Consider the following 12,464-nt stretch of genomic DNA (forward strand, 5'->3'; position numbering starts at 1 on the left):
ATGGGGATTCTTTTGTCCGACTAGGGTAAAGGGAGGGTTATGATTTTAGCAGTGCATATAGGTACAGTCAAGTGGAAAAATATGGCTCCAAGCAACTTACTCCAAAAATATGTCTCATAGCTCTTAATTCGCCGACAGGAGCTATATGGGACATATTTTTGAGCAACTTGTGTGTACCCATATTTTTGCACTTGACTGTACAACAGTGGCGGAGTGTCGGTAGAACTCGACTCCCATCGGCTTGCCTTTGCTTAATGGGAAATTGTAATAATTGATAAATGTGTCAGATAGGTAAGTGTCATTCATATTGACCGTTTTTGAAGTCAAAAATGTACCGAGAGCTTTGTCTATACAGGGTGGAGTTCCTTTTTGGGTCAGTGAGGGCAGCTACCAGATCCCGCGCTGCTACGCGAAAATGGTCTTAGAAGACCATCCCTCAATTTCAAATTGATGAAGATTGTCGTTTACGGATTTTGAAAAAACGTACAGGGCGCGAGAAAAAGAAAAAGACAAACTTGCCTCTCTCTTGCTTTCTCCATAGTAAATGCATGGAAAAAGTTTTCTTTAACTTGTGGCTTTTTAGTACATTACCGTAAGTTAACCCCTAAGGAAATTTCCCATAGAATTTGTATGAAAATTTCAGTATCAAGATACTGAATAATCGATTGGCATAAAAAATAGCATGTGATAAATGAAAGCTGTAATTTTCATACAAATTGTATGGGAAATTTTTCCTCGATTTGTGGCTTTTCCAGGCGAATATTTTTTTGATCCCATCCAAGCTTTTGATCCTGCATAGAAATGGGATCGATTGGCATCAATAAAAGGCGTGTCAAAATTACCATTTTCTCGCATCCTTTACGTTTTTCTAAAATTTGTAAACGCCAATCTTCAATAATTTTAAATTGAGGGAAGGTCTTCTAACTGTTTTCGCGTAGCAGCACGGAATCTGGTAGCTGCCCTCACTGACCCAAAGAGAAAATCCACCCTGTATATACAAAGCTCTCAGTACATTTTTGACTTCAAAATCGGTTAATATGACTGACACTTATCAAAATATTACAATTTCCCGCTAAACAAAGGCAAGCCGATGGGAGTCGAGTTCTACCGACCCTCCGCCACTATTGTACAGTCAAGTGCAAAAATATGGGTACACACAAGTTGCTCAAAAATATGTCCTATATTATATCGCTGTGGCAACCTTATAGGTACCTAGTTCTCTCCAAGCGCGTCAGTGGAAAGTTGAGTGGGTAATTAAGTTAATTGAATTAAGCACAATTAGTCCAAATGCGGTAAGCGGAGTAAATGGTAGCCCTGGGATTTAGTGTCCTGAAAGTACAGTAAAACTCAGAGCTTAATCCCACTAAGAACTGACAGTACATCGGAGCGGCCAAGGCGCTCACAAATAACTGAACACGCCTCTATTGTGATGGCGTTAGAGTGCGTGTTCAGATATTATTGAAAACCTCGGCCGCTCCGATATTTCTGATGGCGACTGTACATGTATGATAATTATCGTACGCCTGGCAACACTGCCCTATATAGTCAAATATAATGAGATTTATTATGAAGCGACAATTCTCATCTCTATTATATCGTGCGCCCACTGAAAAGGTTTTCGAGAAAATGTCGTCTCATTATTTTTCTAGAAAGGTCTCCCACGGGGTAAACTTTGACCTCTGAATAACACTATTGTGTGTTGGTGTCTAGTTGATTTTATAACGAGTGCCTTTATATTTTCATTTTGTTTTGAATAAAATATTCATCTGTATGTGAAGCCACAAAACAGAAATAAGTTATTTTAAAAAAACTTCAAAATAGTCATAATCCGTGGCCCAATAAAGCAAAAATAGCTTGTTCTTTTTTTTATTTCATAATAATGAGATATTTAATGTTAATAGGGTTGTTTCCAATTTTTCGAAACGCTTGTATTACGTTCTATATTAACTAAAAGTTGCCCTAAAATTCAACTTTTATACTAAAAACGGCTTTAAATATGTTATATTAACAAAATATACTTTAACAGATGCTTTCGCGCCCAAAACGCTCTTTGAAAATTGTGTGACGTCACAGTTTACGGTTAGACACATAACTACATACACACGTAGAAGATACGAACTGTCAACTGACATTTGTCATTTGTTGTTTATATCGCCTAACTGTCACAGTGTCAATCCAAGAGTTGTGACGTCATCAGAATCTTCAATGACGTTTCGAGTTTGGTCACGTGACGTGTGCCAAAAGATATTTTAAATTAAATATTTACAAAAATATGGTCATTACAGGTCCCCTAAGAGTAGTTTAACATATTCTTATAATCCAAAAGAATTTATTGGGATACAATTCTGCCCTAAGATTTGTAGATGGAAACAACCCTATTTCTGAATATAGAAGCAGGGATACAGATACGTAATTTATATATATATAAATGGGTATGTCCTGACTGACGGACTCATCAACGCAGAGCTGAAACTACACAACAAACATTTAAAAAAAAAAAACATACTTACAACCGAATTGATAACCCCCTCTTTTGAAATCTTGAAGTCGGTTAAAATAATAATATAATAATAAATATTATTAAATAAATAAATAAAATAAAGTTAGGAACTTGAAACTTCGTAAAAAAGATAGATAACGAACGATCTATAATGTGTTAGTAGTTAGAAGTTTGATATTATATAAGGGCATGATGATTAAAACTTTATATTGCGTGTTTTTGCAGCTGCCAAATCAATGATTTATCTATCTATCTATCAATATGTCTCTATCCATCCCTCTTCACCGCACTGGGTTCATGTCGAATTCGTTTTCCGTGCAGGCGGCCCGTCTTTAGAACGCACTTCCCTACAGCATGAAAAATGCGCAAAATAAGTTTGCATTTGAAAAATCTTTGCGTGCTTTCTTTGCTAGCAGAATAAAATATTCATAATGTACGAGTACGTGTAAGTTCTTTATGTTTTGTCATTATTTATGTATATATTATAAGTCATATAAGTATGTGTTGTTGTTAAAGTAGCACCGCCCACAATCTCTCTGTTTTGCCTAAAGGTTGACTGGTACAGAATGCCTCATGGCATTAAGTTCGCCTTTTGTACTATAAGGTTTTCTATTGTGCAATAAAGATTAAATAAATAAATGGTTTATTATTGTGCTTCCTATAACTGCAACACGGTGTTCAGGTCCTCAGCAGGCCCAAGATATGAGTGGAGTGGGCAGCGTTAGATAATATGTTCGATGCGGGCCTATGTGGGCCTCCACTCTTTTCCTGGGCCTGCTGAGGACCTGATCACCGTGACACCTGACTTGGTTGCCTGGCTTAGCAACCTGAAGGCTACACTCGGATTGCCCTCAATGTATATATAATGCCATACGATTAAATAAATAAATAACTGCGACTCTAATATTAACTTCCTATCGGTGGACCTTTTTTCTGATATAGGAGGTAAACGACAGCACGAATCGCTTGACAGCTCGTGGCTCGGCAGCACGAATCGCCCGATGGTAAACAATTGCCGTCACATATGGACACCTGCAACAACTGACAGGGATCGGAACCGGTTTTTTGGAAAAACTTTGAAATAAACATTATATTTCGGTTTATTTTATACTCCAAATATAGGACTCGGTTGTGTTTTTAGATAACGACTTCGTATTATTAGATTGCCCAATTAGAAATGAAATAATTAACAAAGAACGAAAAAATACCGTTTTCGTTCCCATAGAAAAAATACCGGTTTCCGATCCCTGCTTGAAGATTTGAAGGTCCTATCGGCCCGGATGTATGTAGGCGACAGTTCGACAAACACTATGTTAAATCGACATGTAACAATCGTTACCAATAAAGGTTTTCATTTTTGTTCATTCCACAGTCTGGCTGTGCGAGGAAGGATTAAGTCTCTGAAGAAACGCACAGTTGAGAACACATGGTTGGCATCTAAGTGGTGAAGATGGAAATGTTGTCGCGTCTTCACGCGATAGCATTTCAATGGCGGACCTTATGTTTTTTGCAACGGGCTATAAAAATTGTCAATGGCCCATCCAGATACGGAATCAGGGGTCCTACCGCGAAAACCGAAATTCGCAAATTGCGGGGATCTTTCTCTTTTAATCTCACTAAGACCTAATTTTTTTTTAAGGTTTGATGTGTCAATTGAAGACACAGGGCCCTCACTAAGGATACGGGCGACCCTGTGCCCGAGGTGACGTTTGTGAAAGGCTGTAATGATTTATGCGATGCCGGGCCCGGCATCACCATCAGACGAGAAGCAATGGTGATGCTCAGTTTAGAGGCCCGGCGTTGTTTTTTGTGATTGAGCTATTGGTGGACCCATGGTCCCCGCATTGAGTACGGGCGGCCATGGGCCCAGGTTGAATTTTGTTTGAGTTGGGTTAAATTTGTGTTGGTGCGTTTGAAGTTGTTTGATTGTTTAGTTTTATTGTTGGTTGAAGTTACACGTTGAGTTAATGATGGGGGTTTGATTTTTAAGATGGGGGTTTGTATTGTTATTTTAGGATTTTTAGGTTGGTTGTGCGAGTTGGGACCGCAGTAGATGTTGATAACACTACTCGACGAACGCTGCTGCCCATCCGTCGGTGTTCCCTTAGTCGGCTTTTACGACACCCACGGGACGAGATGGGGTGGTGCTAAAGACCTAATTAGAGCGTAGGATGTAACTCAAATTAGTATTGTCTTCAATCTGACTCCACAGCACAGGCATAGCCTAGTGTGGCAGTCATAGGTTAAGAAAATTTTGTACACTTTTTGGTAAATAAACTTTTTTATTATTATTAGAGTGTCAGAGAAAAATGCCCGCAACTGATGAACTCCGATTTTCGCGGTTATAGCCCAGAATCTCCAGCTACGCATTCAGACTTAAGATAAATCATAAACCTTACTACCGAGTACCTCCGACTTACTACCGAGTCGGTAGTTCCGACTAGACTACGAAGGTGTATTCCCATCTGTGTCCGCCCCACATGACCACCGCCATACAAGAAGCGGGCATAACTATATTTGGCCGTCTACGTAGGCCATTAGACATTCTAGGTGGTCTTATCGCGGTAGATAAAAACGCTCGTCATGCCTGCATTATCAGAGCGTGACGGGTGCTTTATGCACAGCGATAAACGATATACAATCGTTTACTTACTTGTACTTAATAAGATGTGCGTAGGTTTCATTTCCGGGAGGATTAAACTGTCCTACCATGCATAACAGACGTATCACTCAAAGAATTCCATTGTTTACCATATTCTCAAACAGGTATTCCAATGGCTGATATCGCTATAATGCGAGCAAACTACCTAAACCAAAATTATACTAACGAGTGTCAGATTTAAATTAAATACACCCAAAACCCGCTTAACACGATTCTGATGGAACCAAGCCAAAAACGCGTCTTAGGCAGGTAAGCGTATATAATTTATGAAAACAAGTTGAACCTACCACAACACCAAATTAAAGTGTCGCGAATTGAGGAAGGAATATTTTGACGAGAAGTCTCGGGACAGAGGTATTTGGTATAATACAATACAGCCCCATTTTTAAATGTAAATGTTTGATTTGTTACAGAAAATACAAAAATCACTTTCGATTCCTCATGGATCCCATCATCAGAACTGAGTTTTGACAAAAACGGGCCAATCTGTATATATAAACATTCAAACAAAAAAATAATTTTCAAAATCGGTTCAGAAATGACGGAGTTATGGAGTAACAAACATTAAAAACAAAAAAAAACATACAACCGAATTGATAACCTCCTCTTTTAAAATTTTGAAGTCAGTTAAAAATATTAGTAGTTCGCCCCGAACTGAGAACTTGCGGTTCGCCAAAAAGATAGATCAATTTAATGTCTTAGTCGCCAAGGATCGAAAACAGCGTGCGTTTTATTGTAAGGCCTGGGGAGCCCTTAAATGATAGATTTAGGTCACCATAGATATTCAAATAAACTGTATCTGTGGTAAGCCGTAATCTTGTCAAATACCTACATTATGTTTATTTTATTTCGTTTTTATCTTGCTAATTATTTAAATTACAAAACTATATTATAAATGTGTATACCGAGCACTTTCGTTTGACACCAAACTCGACCATACTTTCGTGCAAATAAGATAACCAGAATAGCAAGACCCCTCACAAATAGCCTTTTGGCCTTCTAGGCTCTTGTAGCTCCAAGACTCCTTGATCGAGCCTGCTCATAATTTAATGACTAAAATATAATGCCCTCAACTACGCGTTTACCTAATTTCATTTAGATTAGAACAAATTTACTTAAGTTATTGTCCATCAAACTATGCTTTGATAGTTCATCTTAAAAAACATCGAAATGTCGGGACGTGCCCCTAGCCAGCGTTCCAAGTTGAATGGAAGAACTTCACTTCGCTTCGCTCGCTTGATTATATATCTTGAAGAAAGGCTAGATCAAGCGCACCCTAAACCGGCGAGCGTGTATGAGGAATGTTATGAATATCAGCACATCGTTAACAATATTTGAAGTATAAAAATGATTCATATGCAAAAATATCAAACATTGAACATTTTTGGCAATTAATTTTGGATATTTGGTGAAACGGAAAAATACTCTTGCTCGGGACCGACGTCGGGCCTGACATCGGGCCATAACGAGTGTGGATGTAATTGGCACTTTAGGCAGGAAAGCGTAGGTACTAAGAGTCCTTATTCCTACCGACGAGCGTATTTTGTAAAATGCTTCCTTTTTCATTCAAGATTACGACGTAACTATTAGTATTTATTCAAAAACTGGTAACGTACTTAAATAATCGTTTCCTAAACTAGCGGCTCGAACAGTTCAAATTTTCATTTTCTCTTTTAAACCTCTTTTTTAATGAGTTTTTTTGGGAGTCTTTTCCAAATTTTGCAGTGAGATGTGGCGTTTCGGTTCTCAATTTTGCTGTAAACAAGAATCATTTGGTACATGAATGACTACAATTTGATTCAACATATCTCGTACGAGGGGCTGGAATGATTAACAATCGAAGATTCATTTGAAAAAACTGATAAAATACCTTCCGAGTTTTCTTCATTTTTTTGGCGAAAACAGGGTTTTATTATATTTTTTTTCCGCAAATTGTACGCATATTTTGCTTTAAAAATAATATTATAGCAAACTGTAACTTTATGTTAACCTATAAAAAAAAATCATAACTATGGGACCTACATTGCCGTAAATTTATATTTTTTTAAAACACGTATAAATCACGCAGCAGCGACGCCCCGCTCTCAGTCCGCGCGGAGCGCGCTTAGAGGACGGACCTGTGCTCGATTGTCAGGCAATCGTTGCGATCGTAATCAGCTACGGAGTTCCGAGAAGTGCTATATACTGCGATTAGAAAATCTTAATAAAAGTTCTTTTTTTACACTATGCTTAACAGACTCTCGCTTATTGATGGATTTTCAGTGGTCCTTTTTTTTATACTACGTCGGTGGCAAACAAGCTTACGGCCCGCCTGATGGTAAGCAGTATCCGTAGCCTATGTACGCCTGCAACTCCAGAGGAGTTACATGCGCGTTGCCGACTCTAACCCCCTCCCACCCCTCGTTGAGCTCTGGCAACCTTACTCACCGGCAGGAACACAACACTATGAGTAGGGTCTAGTGTTATTTGGCTGCGATTTTCTGAAAAACGCATTTTTACTTGAAATTACGTTAGGGTTTGCATTTGCATTATTATTTTTGACCCGGATGAAGTCCAAGTTCTCATGATGGAGTCAGGAGTTGGTCACCAGAACTCCTAATCTACTCATTATAATCCCATCGTGTTTGGGCTCAAAAGATTTGCCCTGACGAACACCATCGATCTAGATGAGGTCCAGGGTCTCATGATGGAGTCAGGAGTTGGTCACCAGGACTCTTAATCTACTTATCATAACGCCATCGTGTTTGGGCTCAATAGATTTGCCCTGACGAGCACCATCAATCTAGATGAGGTCCAGGGTCTCATGATGGAGTCAGGAGTTGGTCACCAGAACTCCTAAACTACTCATCATAACCTCATCGTGTTTGGGCTCAATAGATTTGCCCTGACGAGCATCATCAATCTAGATAAAGTCCAGGGTCTCATGATGGAGTCAGGAGTTGGTCACTAGAACTCCTAATCTACTCATTATAATTCCAACGTGTTTGGGCTCATGAGATTTGCCCTGACGAGCACCATAGATCTAGATGAGGCCCAGGGTCTCATGATGGAGTCAGGAGTAGGTCACTAGAACTCCTAATCTACTCATTATAATTCCATCGTGTTTGGGCTCAAAAGATTTGCCCTAACGAGTACCATCGATCTAGATGAAGTCCAGGGTCTCATGATGGAGTCAGGAGTTGGTCACTAGAACTCCTAATCTACTCATTATAATTCCATCGTGTTTTGGCTCAAAAGATTTGCCCTGACGAGCACCATAGATCTAGATGAGGCCCAGGGTCTCATGATGGAGTCAGGAGTTGGTCACCAGAACTCCTAATCTACTCATCATAACTCCATCGTGTTTGGGCTCAATAGATTTGCCCTGACGAACACCATCGACCTAGATGAGGTCCAGGGTCTCATGATGGAGTCAGGAGTTGGTCACCAGAACTCCTAATCTACTGATCATAACTCCATCGTGTTTGGGCTCAATAGATTTGCCCTGATGAACACCATCGATCTAGATGAGGTCCAGGGTCTCATGATGGAGTCAGGAGTTGGTCACCAGAACTCCTAAACTACTCATCATAACCTCATCGTGTTTGGGCTCAATAGATTTGCCCTGACGAGCATCATCAATCTAGATAAAGTCCAGGGTCTCATGATGGAGTCAGGAGTTGGTCACTAGAACTCCTAATCTACTCATTATAATTCCAACGTGTTTGGGCTCATGAGATTTGCCATGACGAGCACCATCGACCTAGATGAGGTCCAGGGTCTCATGATGGAGTCAGGAGTTGGTCACCAGAACTCCTAATCTACTCATCATAACTCCATCGTGTTTGGGCTCATGAGATTTGCCATGACGAGCACCATCGACCTAGATGAGGTCCAGGGTCTCATGATGGAGTCAGGAGTTGGTCACCAGAACTCCTAATCTACTCATCATAACTCCATCGTGTTTGGGCTCAATAGAGTTGCCCTGACGAGCACCATCAATCTAGATTAAGTCGAGGGTCTCATGATGGACTCAGGAGTTGGTCACCAGAACTCCTAATCTATTCATCATAATGGTAATTTGATGGTGCTTGTCGGGGTAAATCTATTGAGCCCAAACACGATGGAGTTATGATAAATAGATTACGAGTTCTGGTGACCAACTCCTGACTCCATCATGAGACCCTGGACTTCATCTAGATCGATGGTACTCGTCAGGGCAAATCTTTTGAGCCCAAACACGATGGAATTATAATGAGTAGATTAGGAGTTCTAGTGACCTACTCCTGACTCCATCATGAGACCCTGGACTTCATCTAGATTGATGGTGCTCATCAGGGTAAATCTATTGAGCCCAAACTCGATGGAGTTATGATGAGTAGATTAGGAGTTCTGGGGAGTTCTGGTGACCAACTCCTGACTCCGTCATGAGACCCTGGACCTCATCTAGATCGATGGTGTTCGTCAGGGCAAATCTTTTGAGCCCAAGCACGATGGAATTATAATGAGTAGATTAGGAGTTCTGGTGACCAACTCCTGACTCCATCATAAGAACCTGGATGGACTTCATTCGGGTCATAAATAATAATACAAACACTATCTGTCTCTCTCTCGTACTAATATGCACAAACGATTGGCATCTTGGCTGGGCAGCATGGGTGCGTAGCCAACATGCCAATCGTTTACGATACGACAACGAAACACTACTGTCTCTCTATCGCACTAATATACGCAAACGATTGGTATTTTGGCTAGGCACCAAGCAAGTGTGTGGCCAACATGCCAATCGTTTACGATACGACAACGAAACACTATCTGTCTCTCTATCGCACTAATATACTTTATTTATACCTGCAGTCATTTACTAACTTCTTCATTTTCCATTGGTGTGAAAGAGAGAGAATAAAGAGCAAGGGTTATAGTACACTCTGTAGTCTGTACACTTAGTAGTAGTGTACATAAAAAAAACTACTGTGCATATAAAATAAAATAAAGAGTGCCCATCTGATATCAAATAACACTAAAATTAATGTTGCTTGAAATTATATTGAAAACTATCAAGATTATTCTAGTCTGCATTGAAACGCGCGTCGCGTTGCCGGCGCTCGCGTACCGAGCGCCAACGCCATCTATCGAGCGTTATTTCGTGAAATCGGAGAACGCTCCAAGGATTAAGGGCTCCTAACTGTGTAAACAGTAATGAGTAGGTACCTAGTTTCTGCTAATAATTTATGAAAACAAGTTGAACCTACAGAACCACAACACCTGAAGACAGGACAGGTCAACAGCGTTCTTAACCGGCGAGGCGTGTACGAGGAATAAATAAATAAAATAAATAAATATTATAGGACATTATTACACAAATTGACTAAGTCCCATAGTAAGCTCAATATAGGCTTGTGTTGAGGGTACTTAGACAACGTTATATATAATATATAAATACTTAAATACATAGAAAACACCCATGACTCAGGAACAAATATCCATACTCATCACACGAATAAATGCCCTTACTGGATTTGAACCCGGGACCATCAGCTTCGTAGGCAGGGTCACTACCCACTAGGCCAAACCGGTCGGTCGTAGGTCGGAATGTTATGAAAGTGAAGGAAGCGAAAGAGGTATGTCAGGATCGTAGCAACAAAAACAGTGGTCTTTGCCCACCCCTCCGGGAAATAAACGTGATTATAATTATTATGTATGTATGTATAAAATATGAATATGATGGTAACCAATAAAAAATTAAATCTTTTTTTCTCCTAGAAATAGTTACGAAAACTTTCCCGGCTAAAAGGTTCCTTTTCCATTATCATACATTATCAAAACCTTATTTATAATCAGACAATATAAACAAACAATATGAAAAACTACTTATTCCTAAAAAAATATAATCCATACAAGAGGCAAACTTATGGCATAAAGGTTCTTGAAGGAAATATCTTCCGTCTAACTCTTAAAATATCGTTAACATAATATTATGACAAAAGAACCTTTCATTTCTCCATTCCTATCGTATCCAAATCAAGATCCCTATAAATAATTCAAATACTTGACTCAAACATTCAGTTTCTTTGCCATAAGATTCGAAATGAAACTATTTTTAGATTCTTTGTTGCGAAAAGCTTTCACAAACTAGGCTTTACCTAGGCTTTCAGATAAATATTTCAGTCTGAAAACAACGTATAACTCAGGAAAAACACGGAAAGACCTAGCTTTTTATTACCGAGAAGGCCTTGGCACAGTAAATTAAGTTTTTATCGGACACGCGTATCGCAGACTAACAACACAAATACCAACCTAAAAACTTATATATGTACCACATATAAACACACATAACATACCCGTTACATAAAACCTCCAAGAAGGCTTAAGTTTACGACTATTTTAAGAATAAAGCCAAAGAAATCCAATTTGGCACGTTACATAAACAGAAAAAGAGTTAATCGAATTAAAAAAAATATTTTAAAATAGGAACTCACCCGCCGCGTTCAGAAATCACGAAAAACAGCGTCGATTTTTAAAACATTCGAATCACAGTCACTATTTAATTTAGGAATATTTACAGTTTTATTTACAGGGTCGTGTGGATTTTCGCCGCGGTACTGGCTGGCTGAAACGTCAGTTATTCCGCATATTTTTGCGCATGCGTGTTAATGGCGGATGATGGGTCGATACGATAACGTATCGCTAAGGCTGCGCCCTCATGCCGACTTAGGGGCGACGGGGTAGGAAACGAGGTCACGGTTCGTATTCACCCGCGCTTCGGTGTTGCCATGTTTAAAACGTGTTACCAAGGCTGTGCGTAAACTCGCCTGTATTTCGTTTTACGCAGTAAAAATGATGAAGGGGAAATAATTATTCAAACAATCAGTTCGGTTTCACAAAGGGCCGTTCCACGACCGATGCTGCTTCGGTACTCATTTATAATATTTGGGAAAATTATTGTGATGCAATTGGCATATTTTGTGATCTGTGTAAAGCATTTGATTGCGTGGAGCATGGAACGCTCATTATGAAATTAGAACACTATGGTCTATCACAAAATGCCCTAAACTTTATGTCTACCTATCTTAGCAATAGAACACAAACAGTTGTTGCAAACAAAACCCAATCTAGCGGAACTGTAGTCCAAATAGGGGTGCCACAAGGTTCTATTTTGGGTCCATTCCTGTTTTGGTTTATAAAAATGATTTGCCATGTATAGTAGCAAACCTTTGTGAAATAGTTCTTTTTGCTGATGATACATCACTATTTCTTAAATTTGATCGGAAATCTACCGATTACAGTGTAATTAATAGCACACTTGTTGATGTACTTAACTGG

The 12,464-nt window shown here is 39.4% G+C and overlaps 1 protein-coding gene across 7 annotated transcripts in view; it reads right to left on the reverse strand.

Annotated features, from left to right (window-relative positions):
* Window positions 1-11,932, reverse strand: part of LOC133530601 (calcium-dependent secretion activator) — a 77,923-nt gene extending 65,991 nt beyond the window's left edge. For 4 of the 7 annotated variants that reach the window (XM_061868571.1, XM_061868570.1, XM_061868574.1 and 1 more), the window contains exon 1: window positions 11,621-11,931. The gene's annotated coding sequence lies outside the window, so the exon portion shown is untranslated. Of the gene's footprint in view, window positions 1-11,620 lie in introns of all 7 variants that reach the window. The other 3 variants (XM_061868575.1, XM_061868572.1, XM_061868569.1) reach the window with 1 other exon arrangement.
* Between the last annotated feature and the right edge of the window lie 532 nt (window positions 11,933-12,464).

The sequence above is a fragment of the Cydia pomonella genome, chromosome 23 (genome assembly GCF_033807575.1).
Source record: "Cydia pomonella isolate Wapato2018A chromosome 23, ilCydPomo1, whole genome shotgun sequence".
NCBI classification, from domain to species: Eukaryota; Metazoa; Arthropoda; class Insecta; order Lepidoptera; family Tortricidae; genus Cydia; species Cydia pomonella.